Below are 21,634 nucleotides of genomic sequence, written 5' to 3' on the forward strand. Positions count from 1 at the left end.
TGACAAGTGTATTGAGAATTGTGGTGACAAAGTTCATGGAGCATTGTGATGAAAAAGGCATGGAGTATTGTGATGACAGGCATCATGGAGCGTTGTGAGGACAAGTGTTATGGAACATTGTGATCACAAGGGTTTGGAGCACTGTGATGACAGAGGTCATGGATCATTGTGTGTTCAGGTGTCATGGATTGTTGTGATGACAGTGGTCATGGAGCATTGTGATGATATTGGCAATGGAGCATTGTGATGAGAAGGTCGTGGAGCATTGGGCTGAAAATGTTCATGGATTATTGTGATGACAATGGTCATGGAGCATTGTTCTGACAAAGACATGGAGCATTGTGATGACAAGTTTCTCAGAGAATTGTGATGAAAAGTTCATGGAGCATTGTGGTTACAAAGGTCACAGAGCCTTGTGATGACGCGGGCATGGACCATTGTGATGACAAACGTTATGAAGCATTGTGATGACTGGAGTCACGGAGCATTGTGATGACAGGGGTCATGGAGCCTTGTGATGACAAGGGCATGGAGCATTGTGATGACAGTGGCATGGAGCATTGGTCTGACAAGTTTCATAGATTATTGTGATGAGAGTGGGCATGGTGCATTGTGATGACAAGGGCATGGAGCATTGTGATGATAAGGTCATGGAGTATTGTGAAGACAGGTGTCAGGGAGCATTGTGATGATTTTTGTCATGATCCATGGCCATGACAATGGCATGGATCTTTGTGATACCAAATGTAATGGAGGATTGTGATGACAAATATAATGGAGCATTGTGATGATTAAGGTTTGGAGCATTATGATGACAAGGGCCATTGAAAATTTTGATGACAATGTCGTGAATCATTGTGATGACAAGGTCCTGGAGCATTGTGATGAAAAAACCATGGAGCCTTGAGATGACAAGTCTCATGGAGCATACTGATTAAAAGGGGAATGGAGCATTGTGATTACAGGGGTCTTGGAACATTGTGAAGCCAAGGGCCTGGAGCATTGTGAGGAGAAGACCAAGTAGCATTCTGATGGCATGCGTCATTGAGCTTTGTGATGACAATGGCATGGACCACTGTGATTACATGGGACTTGGAGCACTGTGATGAAAAGGGCATGGATCACTGTGATGAAAAAGGAATGCAGCCTTGTCATGACAGGGTTCAAAGAGCTTACAGACAACAAGTGTCAGGGAGCATGTTGATGACATGTGTATTGAGCATTGTGATGACGAAGGTCATGGAGTATTGTGATGAGAAGACCATGGATAATTGTGATGACGAGCCTCATGGGGCATTGTGATGACAAGTGTTATGGAATATTGTGATCACAAGGGTTTGGAGCATTGTTATGACAGAGGTCATGGAACAATTTGATTTCGTTGTTATGACAATAGCATGAAGCATTATGATGATTGGCATGGTGCATTTTGATGACAGGGTTCATGGATCATTGAGAGGAAAAGGGGCATAGAGCATTGTGATTACAGTGTTACTGGAGCATTGTGATGAGAAGGGTCATAGAGCCTTGTGATGACAAGGCCATGGAACATCGTGATGGCAGGGGTCATGGTGCATTGTTATGAAAGGGGTAATGGAGCATTGTGATGGCAAGCGCATGGAGCATTGTGATGAGAAGGCCATGGAGCATTTTGATGACATGTGTCATGGAGCTATGTGAAGACAAGGGCATGGAGCAATGTGATGAGAGCGTTCATGGAGCATTGTGATGACAATGACATGGAGCATTGTGATGCCAAGGGTCATGGATCTTTGTGATGACAAAGGTCATGGAGCATTTTGATGGCAAGGGCGTTGTGCATTGTGATGAGTAGGTCAGGGAGCATTCTGATGACAGGGTCATGGAGCAATTTGATGAAAAGTGTCATGGAATATTTTGATGACAGTTGTTATGGAACATTGTGATGTCAGGCGTCATCAAACATTGTGATGATAAGTGCATGTAGCATTGTGATGACAGGAGTCATGGAACATTGTGATGACAGGGGTGAGGGAGTATTTTGACAAATAGTGATGTAGCATTGTGATATCAGTGGTGAGAGAGCATTTTGATGAGAAGTGCATGGAGCATTGTGATGACAAATTTTATTGAGCATTGTGATGACAATGTTGTGTAGCACTGTGATGACAAGCGCATGGTGCATTGTGATGACATGTGTCATGGAGCATTGGGCTGACAAGCGCATGGAGCATTGTGGTGACAAGCGTCATGGAGCACTGTGCTGAGTAAGGCATAGAGCATTGTGATGACAAGGGTCAAAGAGCATTGTGATGAAAAGTTCATGCAGCATTGTGGTTAAAAACGTCACAGAGACTGTTGATGACAAGGGCATGGACCATTGGGATGACAAAGGTCATGAAGCATTGTGATGACTGGAGTCACGGAGCATTGTGATGACAGGGGTCATGGAGCATTGTGATAACAAGGGCATGGAGCATTGTGATGACAAGGGCATGGAACATTGGAGTAATAACTTTCATGGAGTATTGCGATGAGAGTTGGAATGGCACACTGTGATGACAAGGGCATGGAGCATTGTGATGACCATGTCATGCCCTATTGTTAAGAAAGGTGTCAGGGAGCATTGTGATCACATATGTAATGGCCCATTGTGATGAGGATGGCATGGAGCATTGTGATGCCAAGTGTCAGGGAGGATTTTGATGACAAAGGTAATGGAGCATTGTGATGACAATGGCTTGGAGTATTGTGATGACAAGGGTCAGGGAGCATTGTGCTGACAAGTGCATGGAGAATTGTGATGACAAGGGTCATGGAGCATTCTGATGACAAGCTTGTGGAGTATTTTTATGACAATGGCATGGAGCATTGTGATGAAAATGGCATGGGGCATTGTTATGAAAAAGGCATGGAGCCTTTTTGTGACAGGGTTCAAGGAGCATTCTGATGACAAGTGTCAGGGAGCATTGTGATGACAAGTGTATTGAGAATTGTGGTGACAAAGGTCATGGAGCATTGTGATGAAAAGTGCATGGAGTATTGTGATGACAGGCATCATGGAGCGTTGTGATGACAAGTGTTATGGAACATTGTGATCACAAGGGTTTGGAGCATTGTGATGACAGAGGTCATGGATCATTTTGATTTCAAGGAGCATGGAGCATTGTGATGACATGCGCATGAAGCAATGTGATCCTAAGGTACATGGAGGATTGTGATGACAATGGAAATGGAGTATTGTGATGACAAGTGCATAGAGCATTGTAATGAAAAGGTCATGTAGCATTTTGCTGACAAAGGCATGGAGCATTGTGATGACATGTGTCATGGAGCACTGTGATGACAAGCGTCAAGGAGCATTGTGAATACAGGGGTCATGGAGCATTGGGATGGCAAGGGCATGGATCACTGTGATGACAAGGGTCATGGAGCACTGGGCTGAAAATGTTCATGGAGAGTTTTGATGACAGGTGTCATGTAGCAATGTGACGACAAGGGAATGGAGCAATGTGATGACCAGAGTCCTGGATCATTGTGTGGTCAGGTGTCATGGAGTGTTGTGATGACAGTGGTCATGGGGCATTGTGATGATATTGGCAATGGAGCATTGTGAGGAGAAGGTCGTGGAGCATTGGGCTGAAAATGTTCATGGATTATTGTGATGACAGGGGTCATGGAGCATTGTGATGACAAGGGAATGGATCATGGTGATGTCAAGGTCCTGGAACATTGTGATGAGAAGACCATGGAGACTTGTGATGGCAAGTCTCATGGAGCATTGTGATGAATAGGAGCATGGAGCATTGTGATTACAGGGGTCTTGGAGCATTGTGATGAAATGGTCATGGATCATTGTGATGAAAAATGCATGGAAACTTGTTATGACAGTGTTGAAGGAGCATACTGATGACAAGGGTCAGGGAGCATTGTGATGACAAGTTTATTGAGCATTGTGATGACAAATGTCATGGAGCTGTGTGATGACAAGGGCATGGAGCAATGTGATGAGAGGGTACATGGAGCATTGTGATGACAATGACATGGAGCATTGTGATGCCAAGAGACTTCGGGCTTTGTGATGACAAGTCATGGAGCATTTTGATGAGAAGGGCAGGGAGCATTTTGATAACCGGGTCCTGCAGCAATTTGATAAAAAGTGTAATGGAACATTTAGATGGCAGGGGTTATAGAACATTGTGATGGCAGGGGACTTGGATCTTTGGGATGGAAAGGGTCATGGAGCATTTTGATGACAGGGCTTATGGAACATTGTGATGGAAGGGGTCATGGAACATTGTGATGACAAGTGGATGTAGCATTGTGATGACAGGGTCATGGATCACTGTGATTCCAGGGGTGAGGGAGTATTGTGATGACTAGTGATGGAACATTGTGATATCTCTGGTGAGAGAGCATTTTGATGAGAAGTGCATGGACCATTGTGATTACAAGGATTATGGAGCATTGCAATGACAAGCTTGTGGACAGTTGTGATTAAATGCACGTGGCACACTGTGATGACAATGGTCATGGAGCATTGTTCAGACAAAGACATGGAGCATTGTGATGACAAGGGTCACAGAGAATTGTGATGAAAAATACATGGAGCATTGTGGATACAAAGGTCACAGAGCCTTGTGATGACGCGGGCATGGACCATAGTGATGACAATCTTTATGAAGCATTGTGATGACTGGAGGCACAGAGCCTTGTGATGACAGGGGTCATGGAGCACTGTGATGACAAGGGCATGGTGCATTGTGATGACAGGGGCTTGGTGCATTGGTCTGACAAGTTTCATAGATTATTGTGATGAGAGTGGGCATGGTGCATTGTGATGACAAGGGCATGGAGCATTGTGATGATAAGGTCATGGAGTATTGTGAAGACAGGTGTCAGGGAGCATTGTGATGACATATGTCATGGTCCATTGCGATGACAATGGCATGGAGCATTGTGATGCCAAAGATAATGGAGGTTTCTGATGACAAATATAATGGAGCATTGTGATGATTAGGGCTTGGAGCATTATGATGACAAGGGCCATTGAAAATTTTCATGACAAGGTCATGAAGCATTGTGATGACAAGGTCCTGGAGCATTGTGATGACAAAACCATGGAGCCTTTTGATGACAAGTCTCATGGAGCATACTGATGAAAAGGGGCATGGAGCATTGTGATTACAGGGGTCTTGGAACATTTTGATGACAAGGGCATGGAGCATGGTGAGGAGAAGACCAAGGAGCATTCTGATGGCATGCGTCATTGAGCTTTGTGATGACAATGGCATGGAGCATTGTGATAACATTTGTCTTGGAGCACCGTGATGAAAAGTGCATGGATCATTTTGATGAAAAAGGCATGGAGACTTGTCTTGACAGAGTTCAAGGAGCATACAGACAACAAGTGTCAGGGAGCATTTTGATGACAAGTGTATTGAGCATTGTGATGATGAAGGTCATGGAGCATTGTGATGAGAAGACCATGGATAATTGTGATGAAGAGCGTCATGGGGCTTTGTGATGACAAGTGTTATGGAATATTGTGATCACAAGGGTTTGGAGCATTTTTATGACAGAGGTCATGGAGCATTTTTATTTCTTTGTGATGACAATAGCATGAATCATTATGATGATGGGCATGGTGCATTGTGATGACAGGGTTCATGGATCATTGAGATGAAAAGGGGCATAGAGCATTGTGATTACAGTGTTCTTGGAGCATTGTGATGAGAAGGGTCATGGAGCCTTGTGATGACAAGGCCATGGAACATCGTGATGGCAGGGGTTATGGAGCATTGTTATGACAGGGGTAATGCAGCATTGTGATGACAAGGGCATGGAGCTTTTTGTGGAGAAGGCCATGGAACATTCTGATGACATGCGTCATGGAGCTTTGTAATGACAAGTGCATGGACCATTGTGATTACATGGGTCTTGGATCATTGTGATGACAAGGGTCATGGGGCCTTGTGATGACAAGGCCATGGATCATTGTGATGGCAGGGGTCATGGAGCATTGTTATGACAGAGGTAATGGAGCATTGTGATGAGAAGGGCATTGAGCATTGGTCGGATATATTTCATGGATTATTGTGATGAGAGTGGGCGTGGCGCTTTGTGATGTCAAGGGCACGGTACACTGTGATACATGGGTCATGGAGGATTGTAATGACAAGGGCATGGAGCATTCTGATGAGAAGGGCATCGAGCATTGTGATGACAAGTGTCATGGAGCTTTGTGATGACAAGGGCATGGAGCAATGTGATGAGAGGGTTCATGGAGCATTGTGATGACAATGAAATGGAGCATTGTAATGCCAAGGGTCATGGATCTTAGTGATGACAATGGTCATGGAGCATTTTGATGACAAGTGTGTGGTACATTGTGATGAGAAGGGCAGGGAGCATTTTGATGACTGGGTCATGCAGCAATTTGAAGAAAAGTGTAATGGAACATTTTGATGACAGGGTTATGGAATATTTTGATGTCAGGGGTCATGGAACATTGTGATAACAGGGGTGAGGGAGGATTGTGATGACTAGTGATGGAACATTGTGATATCTAATGTGAGAGAGCATTTGGATGAGAAGTGAATGGAGCATTGTGATTACAAGGTTTATGGAGCATAGTGATGACAATGTTGTGGATCATTGTGATGAAAAGCGCATGGCACATTGTGATGACAAGTGTCATGGAGCATTGTTCTTACAAAGACATGGAGTATTGTGAGGACAAGGGTCACTGAGGATTGTGAGGAAAAGTTTATGGAGCATTGTGTTTACAAACGTCACAGAGCCTTGTGATGACGTGGGCATGGACCGTTGTGATGACAAACTTTATGAAGCATTGTGATGACTGGAGTCACGGAGCACTCTGATGACAGGGGACATGGAGCATTGTGATGACAAAGGCATGGAGCATTGTGATGACAGGTTCATGGAGATTTGGTCTGACAATTTCATAGATTATTGTGATGACACTGGACATGGTGCATTGTGATGACAAGGGCATGGAACATTGTGATGACAAGGACATGGAGTATTGTGAAGAGAGGTGTCAGGTCATTGTGATGACATATGTCATGGTCCATTGCGATGACAATGGCATGGAGCATTGTGATGCCAAATGTAAGGGAGGATTGTGATGACAAATATAATGGAGCATTGTGATGAATAGGGCATGGAGCATTATGATGACAAGGGCCATTGAAAATTTTCATGACAATGTCGTGAAGCATTGTGATGACAAGGTCCTGGAGCATTGTGATGAGAAAACCATGGAGACTTGTGATGACAAGTCTCATGGAGCACCCTGATTAAAAGGGGCATGGAGGATTCTGATTACAGGGGTCTTGGAACATTGTGATAACAAGGGCATGGAGAAATGTGACGACAAAGGCATGGAGCATTGGTCTAATAAGTTTCATGGATTATTGTGATGACAGTTGGAATGGCTCATTGTGATGACAAGGGCATGGAGGATTGTGATGACCAGGTCATGCAGTATTGTCAAGAGAGGTGTCAGGGAGCATTGTGATGACATATGTAATGGCCCATTGTGATGAAAATGGTATGGAGTATTGTGATGCCAAGTGTCAAGGAGGATTCTGATGCCAAAGGTAATGGAGCATTTTGGTGACAATGGCTTGGAGCATTGTGATGACAAGGGTCAGGGAGCATTGTGCTGACAAGTGCATGGAGAATTGTGATGACAAGTGTCATGGAGCATTCTGATGACAAGCTTGTGGAGTATTTTTATGACAGTGGCATGGAGCATTAGGAGGAAAACGGCATGGGGCAATGTGATGAAAAAGGCATGGAGACTTTTCGTGACAGGGTTCAAGGAGCATTATGTTGACAAGTGTCAGGGAGCATTGTGATGACAAGTGTATTGAGAATTGTGATGACAAATTTCATGGAGCACTGTGATGAAAAGGGCATGGAGTATTGTGATGACAGACATCATGGATCATAGTGATGACAAGTGTTATGGAACATTGTGATCACAAGGGTTTGGAGCATTGTGATGACAGAGGTCATGGATCATTTTCATTTCAAGGAGCATGGAGCATTGTGATGACAAGGGCATGAAGCAATGTGATCCCAAGGTTCATTGAGGATTGTGATGACAATGGTAATGGAGTATTGTGATGATAAGCACATAGAGCATTGTAATGACAAGGTCATGTAGCATTTTGCTGACAAAGGCATGGAGCATTGTGATGACAGGTGTCATGGAGCACTGTGATGACAAGCGTCATGGAGCATTGTGAATACAGGGGTCATGGAGCATTGGGATGAGAAGGGCATATATCATTGTGATGACAAGGGTCATGGAGCATTGGGCTGAAAATGTTCATGAAGTGTTGTGATGACAGGGGTCATGGAGCATTGTCATTAGAGCGGTCTTGGAGCATTGTGATGACAAGAGTCCCGGATCATTGTGTTGTCTGGTGTGATGGAGTGTTGTGATGACAGTGGTCTTGGAGCATTGTGATGATATTGGTCATGGAGCATTGTGATGAGAATGTCATGGAGCATTGGGCTGAAAATTTTCATGGAGTATTGTGATGACAGGGGTCATGGAGCATTGTGATGACAAGGGAATGGAGCATGGTGATGACAAGGTCCTGGAGCATTGTTATGAGATGACCAAGGAGACTTGTGATGACAAGTCTCATGGAGCATTCTGATGAAAAGGGGCATGGAGCATTGTGATTACTGGGGTCTTCGAGCATTGTGATGACAAGGGCATGGAGCATTTTGAGGAGAAGGCCATGGAACTTTCTGATGACATGCGTCATCGAGCTTTGTTATGACTAGGGCATTGAGCATTGTGATTACAGGGGTCTTGGGCTATTTTGATGACAAGGGTCATGGAGCCTTGTGATAACAAGGCCGTGGAACATTGTGATGGCAGGGGTATTGGAGCATTGTTATGACAGAAGTAATGGAGCATTGTGATGAGAAGGGCATTGAGCATTGGTCTGAAATGTTTCATGGATTATTTTGATGAGAGTGGGCATGGAGCATTGTGATGACAAGGGCACGGAACACTGTGATACATGGGTCATGGAGGATTGTAATGACAAGGGCATGGAGCATTGTGATGAGAAAGGCATCGAGCATTGTGATGACAAGTGTTATTGAGCTTTGTGATGACAAGGGCATGGAGCAATGTGATGACTGGGTTCATGGAGCATTGTGATGACAATGACATGGAGCATTGTGATGCCAAGTGTCATGGAGCTTTGGGATGACAAAGGTCATGCAGCATTTTGATGACAAGGGTGTGGTGCATTGTGATGAGAAAGGCAGGCAGCATTTTGATGACAGGGTCATGCAGCAATTTGATGAAAAGTGTAATGGAATATTTTGATGACAGGGGTTATTGAACATTGTGTGGCCAGGGATCATGGAGCTTTGGGATGAAAAGGGTCATGGAGCATTTTGATGACAGTGGTTATGGAACATTGTGATGTCAGGTGTCATGGAATATTGTGTTGATAAGGGGATGTAGCATTGTGATGACAGGGGTCATGGTACATTGTGATAACTGGGGTGAGGGAGGATTGTGATGACTAGTGATGGAACATTGTGATATCTCATGTGAGAGAGCATTTGGAGGAAAAGTGCATGGAGCATTGTGATTACAAGGTTTATTGAGCATAGTGGTGACAAGGTTGTGGATCATTGTGATGAAAAGCGCATGGCACATTGTGATGACAAGGGTCATGGAGAATTGTTCTGACAAAGGCATGGAGCATTGTGAGGACAAGGGTCATGGAGCATTGTGATGAAAAGTTCATGGAGCATTGTGGTTACAAAGGTCACAGAGCCTTGTGATGACGTGGGCATGGACCGCTGTGATGACAAACTTTATGAAGCATTGTGATGACTGGAGTCACCGAGCATTGTGATGACAGGGGACATGGAGCATTGTGATGACAAGGGCATGGAGAATTGTGATGACAGGGTCATGGAGCTTTGGTCTGACAATTTTCATAGATTATTGTGATGACAGTGGACATGGTGCATTGTGAAGACAAGGGCATGGAGCTTTGTGATGATAAGGGCATGGAGTATTGTGAAGAGAGGTATCAGGGTATTGTGATGACATATATCCTGGTCCATTGCGATGACAATGGCATGGAGCATTGTGATACCAAATGTAAGGGAGGATTGTGATGACCAATATCATGGAGCATTGTGATGACTAGGGCTTGGAGCATTATGATGACAAGTGCCATTGAGAATTTTCATGACAATGTTGTGAAGCATTGTGATGACAAGTTCCTGGAGCATTATGATGAGAAAACCATGGAACCATGTGATGAAAAGTCTCATGGAGCATACTGATGAAAAGGGGCATGGAGCATTCTGATTACAGGGGTCTTGGAACATTGTGATAACAAGGTCATGGAGCATTGTGATGACAAGGGCATGGAGCATTGGTCTAATAAGTTTCATGGATTATTGTGATGACAGTTTGAATGGCGCATTGTTAAGACAAGGGCATGAAGTATGGTGAAGAGATGTGTCAGGGAGCATTGTGATGACATATGTAATGGCCCATTTTGATGACAATGGCATGGAGCATTGTGATGCCAAGTGTCATGGAGGATTCTGATGACAAAGGTAATGGAGCATTGTGATGATAATGGCTTGGAGCATTGTGATGACAAGTGTCAGTGAGCATTCTGATGACAAGCTTGTGGAGTATTTTGATGACAATGGCTTGGAGCATTGTGATGACAAGGGTCAGGGTGCATTGTGCTGACAAGTGCATGGAGAATTGTGATGACAAGGGTCACGGAGCATTCTGATGACAAGCTTGTGGAGTATTTTGATGACAATGGCATGGAGCATTGGGATGAAAATGGCATGGGGCTTTGTGATGAAAAAGGCATGGAGCCTTTTCGTGACACGGTTCAAGTAGCATTCTGACGACAAGAGTCAGGGAGCATTGTGATGACAAGTGTATTGATAATTGTGATGACAAAGGTCATGGAGCATTGTGATGAAAAGGGCATGGAGTATTGTGATGACAGGCATCATGGAGCATTGTGAGGACAAGTGTTGTGGAACATTGTGATCACAAGGGTTTGGAGCATTGTGATGATAGAGGTTATGGATCATGTTGATTTCAAGGAGCATGGAGCATTGTGATGACAAGGGCATGAAGCAATGTGATCCCAATGTTCATGGCGGATAGTGATGACAATGGTATTGGAGTACTGTGATGACAAGCGCATAGAGCATTGTAATGAAAAGGTCATGTAGCATTTTGCTGACAAATTCATGGAGCATTGTGATGACAGGTGTCATGGAGCACTGTGATGACAAGCGTCAAGGAGCATTGTGAATACAGTGGTTATGGAACATTGGGATGACAAGGGCATGGATCAATTTGATGACAAGGGTCATGGAGCATTAGGCTGAAAATGTTCATGGAGTATTGTGATGACAGGGGTCATGGAGCATTGTGATTACAGGGGTCTTGGAGCATTGTGATGACAGGAGTCCCTGATCATTGTGTTGTCAGGTGTCATGGAGTGTTGTGATGACAGTGGTCATGGAGCATTGTGATGATATTGGTCATGGAGCATTGTGATGAGAAGTTAATGGAGCATTGGGCTGAAAATTTTCATGGAGTATTGTGATGACAGGGGTCATGAAGCATTGTGATGACAAGGGAATGGAGAATGGAGATGACAAGGTCCTGGAGCATTGTGATGAGATGACCATGGAGAATTGTGATGACAAGTCTAATGGAGCATTCTGATGAAAAGGGGCATGGAAACTTGTGATTACGAGGGTCTTGGAGCATTGTGATGACAAGGGCATGGAGCATTGTCATGTCAGGTGTCATGGAGCATTGTTATGACAGAGGTAATGGAGCATTGTGATGAGAAGGGCATTGAGCATTAGTCTGAAATGTTTCATGGATTATTGTGATGAGAGTGGGCATGGAGCATTGTGATGACAAGTGCACGGTACACTGTGATACATGGGTGATGGAGGATTGTAATGACAAGGGCATGGAGCATTGTGATGAAAAGGGCATCGAGCATTGTGATGACAAGAGTCATGGAGCTTTGTGATGACAAGGGCATGGAGCAATGTGATGAGAAGGTTCATGGAGCATTGTGATGACAATGACATGGAGCATTGTGATGCCAAGGGTCATGGAGCTTAGTGAGGGCAATGGTCATGGAGCTTTTTGGTGACAAGGGTGTGGTGCATTGTGATGAGAAGGGCAGGGAGCATTTTGATGACATGTTCATGCAGCAATTTGATGAAGAGTGTAATGGAACATTTTGATGACAGGCCTTATAGAACATTGTGATGCCAGCGGTCATGGAGCTTTGGGATGAAATGGGTCATGGAGCATTTTGATGACAGGGGATATAGAACATTGTGATGTCAGGGGTCATGGAACATTGTGCTGATAAGGGGATGTAGCATGGTGATGACAAGGGTTATTGAACATTGTGATAACAGGGGTGAGGGAGGATTTTGATGACTAGTGATGGAACATTGTGATATCTCATGTGAGAGAGCATTTGGATGAGAAGTGCATGGAGCATTGTGATTACAAGGTTTATGGAGCATAGCGATGACAAGGTTGTGGATCATTGTGATGAAAAGCGCATGGCACATTGTGATGACAAGTGTCATGGAGCATTGTTCTGACAAAGGCATGTAGCTTTGTGATGACAAGGGTCACGGAGCATTGTGATGAAAAGTTCATGGAGCGTTGGGATTAAAAATGTCACAGAGACTGTTGATGGTGAGGGCATGGACCACTGTGATGACAAAGTCATGAAGCATTGTGATGATTGGAGTAACGGAGCATTGTGATGACAGGGGTCATGGAGCATTGTGATAACAAGGGCATGGAGCATTGTGATGACAAGGGCATGGAACATTGGTCTAATAACTTTCATGGTTCGTTGCGATGACAGTTGGAATGGCCTATTGTGATGACAAGGGCATGGAGCATTGTGATGACCAGGTCATGCAGTATTGTGAAGATAAGTGTCAGGGAGCATTGTGATGACATATGTAATGGCCCATTGTGATGACAATGGCATGTAGCACTGTGATGCCAAGTGTCATGGAGGATTCTGATGAGAAAGGTAATGGAGCATTGTGATGACAAGGGTCCGGGAGCATTCTGATGACAAGCTTGTGCAGTATTTTGATGACAAAGGTATGGAACATTGTGATGAAAATGGCATGGGGCATTGTGAAGAAAAAGGCATGGAGCCTTTTCGTGACGGGTTTCAAGGAGCATTCTGATGACAAGTGTCAGGGAGCATTGTGATCACAAGTGTATTGAGAATTGTGATGACAAAGGTCATGGAGCATTGTGATGAAAAGGGCATGGAGTATTGTGATGACAGGCATCATTGAGCGTTGTGATGACAAGTGTTATGGAACAATGTGATCACAAGGGTTTGGAGCATTGTGATGACAGAGGTCATGGATCATTTTGATTTCAAGGAGCATGGAGCATTGTGATGACAAGGGCATGAAGCAATGTGATCCCAAGGTTGATGGAGGATTGTGATGACAATGGAAATGGAGTATTGTGATGACAAGCGCATAGAGGATTGTAATGACAAGGTCATTTAGCATTTTGCTGACAAAGACATGGAGCATTGTGATGACAATGGCATGGAGCATTGTGATGCCAAGTGTCATGGAGGATTCTGATGACAATGGTAATGGAGCATTGTGATGACAATGGCTTGGAGCATTGTGATGACAAGGGTCAGGGAGCATTGTGCTGACAATTGCATGGAGAATTGTGATGACAAGGGTCATGGAGCATTCTGATGACAAGCCTGTGGTGTATTTGGATGACAATGGCATGCAGCATTGGGATGAAAACGGCATGGGGCTTTTTGATGAAAACGACATGGAGCCTTTTTGTGACATGGTTCAAGGAGCATTCTGACGACAAGTGTCAGCGAGCATTGTGATGACAAGTTTATTGAGAATTTTGATGACAAAGGTCATGGAGCCTTGTGATGAGACGACCATGGATCATTGTGATGATGAGCGTCATGGGGTGTTGTGATGATAAGTGTTATTCAACATTGTGATCACCAGGATTTTGAGCATTGTGATGACAGAGGTCATGGAGCATTTTGATTTGATTGTGATGACAATTGCCTGAATCATTATGATGATGGGCATTGTTCATTGTGCTGACAGGGTTCCTAGGAGCATTGAGATGAAAAGGGGCATGGAGCATTGTGATTACAGGGGTCTTAGTGCTTTGTGATGACAAGAGCAGGGAGCATTGTGATGAGAAGTCCATGGAACATTCTGATGACATGCGTCATGGAGCTTTGGATGGCAAGGGCATGGAGCATTGTGATTACAGGGGTCTTGGAGCATTTTGATGAAAAGGGCATGGATCATTGTGATGAAAAAGGCATGGAGCCTTGTCATGATAGGTTTCATGGAGCATACTGACGACAAGTGTCAGGGAGCACTGTGATGAAAAGTGTATTGAGAATTGTGATGACAAAGGTCATGGAGAATTGTGATGAAAAGTGTATGGAGTATTGTGATGACAGGCATCTTGGAGCGTTGTGAGGACAATTGTTATGGAACATTGTGATCACAAGGGTTTGGAGCATTGTGATGACAGAGGTCATGGATCATTTTGATTTCAAGGAGTATGTAGCATTGTGATGACAAGGGCATGAAGCAATGTGATCCCAAGGTTCATGGAGGATTGTGATGACAATGGTAATCGAGTATTGTGATGACAAGCACATAGAGCATTGTAATGACAAGGCCATGTAGCATTTTGCTGACAAAGGCATGGAGCATTGTGATGACAGGTGTCATGGAGCACTGTGATGACAAGCGTCACGGAGCACTGTGAATACAGGGGTCATGGAACATTGGGATGACAAGGGCATGGATCATTGTGATGACAAGGGTCATGGAGCATTGGGCTGAAAATGTTCATGGAGTATTGTGATGACAGGGGTCATGGAGCATTGTGATTGCATGGTCTTGGAGCATTGTGATGACAAGAGTCCCGGTTCGTTGTGTTGTCAGGTGTCATGGAGTGTTGTGATGACAGTGGTCATGGAGCATTGTGATGATATTGGTCATGGAGCATTGTGATGAGAAGGTCATGGAGCATTGGGCTGAAAATGTTCATGGAGTATTGTGATGACAGGAGTCATGGAGCATTGTGATGACAAGGGAATGGAGCATGGTGATGACAAGGTCTTGGAGCATTGTGATGAGTTGACCATGGAGACTTGTGATGACAAATATCATGGAGCCTTCTGATGAAAAGGGGCATGGAGCATTGTGATTACGAGTGTCTTGGAGCATTGTGATGACAAGGGCATGGAGCATTGTGTGGAGAAGGCCATGGAACATTCTGATGACATGCGTCATAGAGCTCTGTGATGACAAGGGCATGGAGCATTGTGATTACATGGGTTTTGGAGCATTTTGATGACAATGGTCATTTAGTCTTGTGATCACAAGGCCGTGGAACATTGTGATGGCAGGGTTCATGGAGCATTGTTGACAGTGGTAATGGAGCATTGTGATGAGAAGTGCATTGAGCATTGGTCTGAAATGTTTCATGGATTATTGTGATGACAGTGGGCATGGCGCATTGTGATGACAAGGGCACGGTACACTGTGATACATGGGTGATGGAGGATTGTAATGACAAGGACATGGAGCATTGTGATGAGAAGGGCATCGAGCATTGTGATGACAAGTGTCATGGAGCTTTGTGATGACAAGTGCAGGGAGCAATGTGATGAGAGGGTTCATGGAGCATTGTGATGTCCATGGCATGGAGCATTGTGATGCCAAGGTTCATGGAGCTTAGTGATGACCATGGTCATGGAGCATTTTGATGACAAGTGTGTGGTGCATTGTGATGAGAAGGGCAGGGAGCATTTTGATGACAGGGTCATGCAGCAATTTGATGAAAAATGTAATGTAATATTTTGATGACAGGGGTTATAGAACATTGTGATGCCAGGGGTCATAGAGCTTTGGGATGAAAATGGTCATGGAGCATTTTGATGACAGGGGTTATGGAACATTGTGATGTCAGGATCATGGAAAATTGTGCTGATAAGGGGATGTAGCATTGTGATGACAGGGGTCATGGAACATTGTGATAACAGGGGTGAGGGAGGATTGTGATGACTAGTGATGGAACATTGTGATATCTCATGTGAGAAAGTATTTGGATGAGAAGTTCATGGAGCATTGTGATTACAAGGTTTATGGAGCATAGCGATGACAAGGTTGTGGATCATTGTGGTGTAAAGCACATGGCACATTGTGATGACAAGGGTCATGGAGCATTGTTCTGAAAAAGGCATGGAGCATTGTGATGACAAGGGTCACGAGAATTGTGATGAAAAGTTCATGGAGCATTGTGGTCACAAAGGTCACAGAGCCTTGCGATGACGCAGGCATGGACCGTTGTGATGACAAACGTTATGAAGCATTGTGATGACTGGAGTCACGGAGCATTGTGATGACAAGGGTCATGGAGCATTCTGATGACAAGCTTGTGGAGTATTTTTATGACAATGGCATGGAGCATTGGGATGAAAATGGCATGGGGCTTTGTGATGAAAAAGGCATGGAGCCTTTTCGTGACACGGTTCAAGGAGCATTCTGACGACAAGAGTCAGGGAGCATTGTGATGACAAGTGTATTGATAATTGTGATGACAAAGGTCATGGAGCATTGTGATGAAAAGGGCATGGAGTATTGTGATGCCAAGGGTCATGGAGCTTAGTGAGGGCAATGGTCATGGAGCTTTTTGGTGACAAGGGTGTGGTGCATTGTGATGAGAAGGGCAGGGAGCATTTTGATGACATGTTCATGCAGCAATTTGATGAAAAGTGTAATGGAACATTTTGATGACAGGCCTTATAGAACATTGTGATGCCAGCGGTCATGGAGCTTTGGGATGAAATGGGTCATGGAGCATTATGATGACAGGGGATATAGAACATTGTGATGTCGGGGGTCATGGAACATTGTGCTGATAAGGGGATGTAGCATGGTGATGACAAGGGTTATTGAACATTGTGATAACAGGGGTGAGGGAGGATTTTGATGACTAGTGATGGAACATTGTGATATCTCATGTGAGAGAGCATTTGGATGAGAAGTGCATGGAGCATTGTGATTACAAGGTTTATGGAGCATAGCGATGACAAGGTTGTGGATCATTGTGATGAAAAGCGCATGGCACATTGTGATGACAAGTGTCATGGAGCATTTTTCTGACAAAGGCATGTAGCTTTGTGATGACAAGGGTCACGGAGCATTGTGATGAAAAGTTCATGGAGCGTTGGGGTTAAAAATGTCACAGAGACTGTTGATGGTGAGGGCATGGACCACTGTGATGACAAAGTCATGAAGCATTGTGATGATTGGAGTAACGGAGCATTGTGATGACAGGGGTCATGGAGCATTGTGATAACAAGGGCATGGAGCATTGTGATGACAAGGGCATGGAACATTGGTCTAATAACTTTCATGGTTCGTTGCAATGACAGTTGGAATGGCCTATTGTGATGACAAGGGCATGGAGCATTGTGATGACCAGGTCATGCAGTATTGTGAAGATAAGTGTCAGGGAGCATTGTGATGACATATGTAATGGCCCATTGTGATGACAATGGCATGTAGCACTGTGATGCCAAGTGTCATGGAGGATTCTGATGAGAAAGGTAATGGAGCATTGTGATGACAAGGGTCCGGGAGCATTCTGATGACAAGCTTGTGCAGTATTTTGATGACAATGGTATGGAACATTGTGATGAAAATGGCATGGGGCATTGTGAAGAAAAAGGCATGGAGCCTTTTCGTGACGGGTTTCAAGGAGCATTCTGATGACAAGTGTCAGGGAGCATTGTGATCACAAGTGTATTGAGAATTGTGATGACAAAGGTCATGGAGCATTGTGATGAAAAGGGCATGGAGTATTGTGATGACAGGCATCATTGAGCGTTGTGATGACAAGTGTTATGGAACAATGTGATCACAAGGGTTTGGAGCATTGTGATGACAGAGGTCATGGATCATTTTGATTTCAAGGAGCATGGAGCATTGTGATGACAAGGGCATGAAGCAATGTGATCCCAAGGTTGATGGAGGATTGTGATGACAATGGAAATGGAGTATTGTGATGACAAGCGCATAGAGGATTGTAATGACAAGGTCATTTAGCATTTTGCTGACAAAGACATGGAGCATTGTGATGACAATGGCATGGAGCATTGTGATGCCAAGTGTCATGGAGGATTCTGATGACAATGGTAATGGAGCATTGTGATGACAATGGCTTGGAGCATTGTGATGACAAGGGTCAGGGAGCATTGTGCTGACAAGTGCATGGAGAATTGTGATGACAAGGGTCATGGAGCATTCTGATGACAAGCCTGTGGTGTATTTGGATGACAATGGCATGCAGCATTGGGATGAAAACGGCATGGGGCTTTTTGATGAAAACGACATGGAGCCTTTTTGTGACATGGTTCAAGGAGCATTCTGACGACAAGTGTCAGCGAGCATTGTGATGACAAGTTTATTGAGAATTTTGATGACAAAGGTCATGGAGCCTTGTGATGAGACGACCATGGATCATTGTGATGATGAGCGTCATGGGGTGTTGTGATGATAAGTGTTATTCAACATTGTGATCACCAGGATTTTGAGCATTGTGATGACAGAGGTCATGGAGCATTTTGATTTGATTGTGATGACAATTGCCTGAATCATTATGATGATGGGCATTGTTCATTGTGCTGACAGGGTTCCTAGGAGCATTGAGATGAAAAGGGGCATGGAGCATTGTGATTACAGGGGTCTTAGTGCTTTGTGATGACAAGAGCAGGGAGCATTGTGATGAGAAGTCCATGGAACATTCTGATGACATGCGTCATGGAGCTTTGGATGGCAAGGGCATGGAGCATTGTGATTACAGGGGTCTTGGAGCATTTTGATGAAAAGGGCATGGATCATTGTGATGAAAAAGGCATGGAGCCTTGTCATGATAGGTTTTATGGAGCATACTGACGACAAGTGTCAGGGAGCACTGTGATGAAAAGTGTATTGAGAATTGTGATGACAAAGGTCATGGAGAATTGTGATGAAAAGTGTATGGAGTATTGTGATGACAGGCATCTTGGAGCGTTGTGAGGACAATTGTTATGGAACATTGTGATCACAAGGGTTTGGAGCATTGTGATGACAGAGGTCATGGATCATTTTGATTTCAAGGAGTATGTAGCATTGTGATGACAAGGGCATGAAGCAATGTGATCCCAAGGTTCATGGAGGATTGTGATGACAATGGTAATCGAGTATTGTGATGACAAGCGCATAGAGCATTGTAATGACAAGGCCATGTAGCATTTTGCTGACAAAGGCATGGAGCATTGTGATGACAGGTGTCATGGAGCACTGTGATGACAAGCGTCACGGAGCACTGTGAATACAGGGGTCATGGAAGATTGGGATGACAAGGGCATGGATCATTGTGATGACAAGAGTCATGGAGCATTGGGCTGAAAATGTTCATGGAGTATTGTGATGACAGGGGTCATGGAGCATTGTGATTGCATGGTCTTGGAGCATTGTGATGACAAGAGTCCCGGATCGTTGTGTTGTCAGGTGTCATGGAGTGTTGTGATGACAGTGGTCATGGAGCATTGTGATGATATTGGTCATGGAGCATTGTGATGAGAAGGTCATGGAGCATTGGGCTGAAAATGTTCATGGAGTATTGTGATGACAGGAGTCATGGAGCATTGTGATGACAAGGGAATGGAGCATGGTGATGACAAGGTCTTGGAGCATTGTGATGAGTTGACCATGGAGACTTGTGATGACAAATATCATGGAGCCTTCTGATGAAAAGGGGCATGGAGCATTGTGATTACGAGTGTCTTGGAGCATTGTGATGACAAGGGCATGGAGCTTAGTGATGACCATGGTCATGGAGCATTTTGATGACAAGTGTGTGGTGCATTGTGATGAGAAGGGCAGGGAGCATTTTGATGACAGGGTCATGCAGCAATTTGATGAAAAATGTAATGTAATATTTTTATGACAGGGGTTATAGAACATTGTGATGCCAGGGGTCATAGAGCTTTGGGATGAAAATGGTCATGGAGCATTTTGATGACAGGGGTTATGGAACATTGTGATGTCAGGGGTCATGGAAAATTGTGCTGATAAGGGGATGTAGCATTGTGATGACAGGGGTCATGGAACATTGTGATAACAGGGGTGAGGGAGGATTGTGATGACTAGTGATGGAACATTGTGATATCTCATGTGAGAGAGTATTTGGATGAGAAGTTCATGGAGCATTGTGATTACAAGATTTATGGAGCATAGCGATGACAAGGTTGTGGATCATTGTGGTGTAAAGCACATGGCACATTGTGATGACAAGGGTCATGGAGCATTGTTCTGAAAAAGGCATGGAGCATTGTGATGACAAGGCTCACGAGAATTGTGACGAAAAGTTCATGGAGCATTGTGGTCACAAAGGTCACAGAGCCTTGCGATGACGCAGGCATGGACCGTTGTGATGACAAACGTTATGAAGCATTGTGATGACTGGAGTCACGGAGCATTGTGATGACAAGGGTCATGGAGCATTGTGATGACAAGGGCATGGAACATTGTGATGACAGGGGCATGGAGCATTGGTCTGACAAGTTTAATAGATTATTGTGATGACATTGGACATGGTGCATTGTGATGACAAGGGCATGGAGCATTGTGATGACAAGGGCATGGAGTATTGTGAAAACTGGTGTAAGGGGGCATTGTGATGACATATGTCATGGTCAATTTCAAAGACAATGCCATGGAGTATTGTGATGCCAAATGTCATGGTCCATTGCGATGACAGGGGCATGAAGCATTGTGATTACATGGGTCTTGGAGCATTGTGATGACAAAGGTCATGGAGCATTGTGATGAGAAATCCATGGAGCCTTCTGATGACATGTCATATGGAGCATTCTGATGAAAAGGGGCATGGAGCATTCTGATTACAGTGGACTTGGAACATTGTGATAACAAGGGCAAGGAGCATTGGTCTAATAATTTTCATGGATTATTGTGATGAGAGTTGGAATGGCACATTGTGATGACAAGGGCATGTAGCATTGTGATGACCAGGTTATGCAGTATTGTGAAGAGAGGTGTCAGGGAGCATTGTGATGACATATGTAATGGCCCATTGTGATGACAATGGCATGGAGCATTGTGATGCCAAGTGTCATGGAGGATTCTGATGACAAAGGTAATGGAGCATTGTGATGACAATGGCTTGGAGCATTGTGATGATAAGGGTCAGGGAGCATTTTGCTGACAAGTGCATGGAGAATTGTGATGACAAGCGTCATGGAGCATTCTGATGACAAACTTGTGGAGTATTTTGATGACAATGGCATGGAGCACTGGGATGAAAACGGCATGTGGATTTGTGATGAAAATGGCATGGAGCCTTTTCGTGACACGGTTCAAGGAGCATTCTGACGACAAGTGTCAGGGAGCATTGTGATGACAAGTGTATTGAGAATTGTGATGACAAATTTCA

The sequence above is a fragment of the Mesoplodon densirostris genome, unplaced genomic scaffold (genome assembly GCF_025265405.1).
Source record: "Mesoplodon densirostris isolate mMesDen1 unplaced genomic scaffold, mMesDen1 primary haplotype scaffold_41, whole genome shotgun sequence".
Lineage (NCBI taxonomy): Eukaryota > Metazoa > Chordata > Mammalia > Artiodactyla > Ziphiidae > Mesoplodon > Mesoplodon densirostris.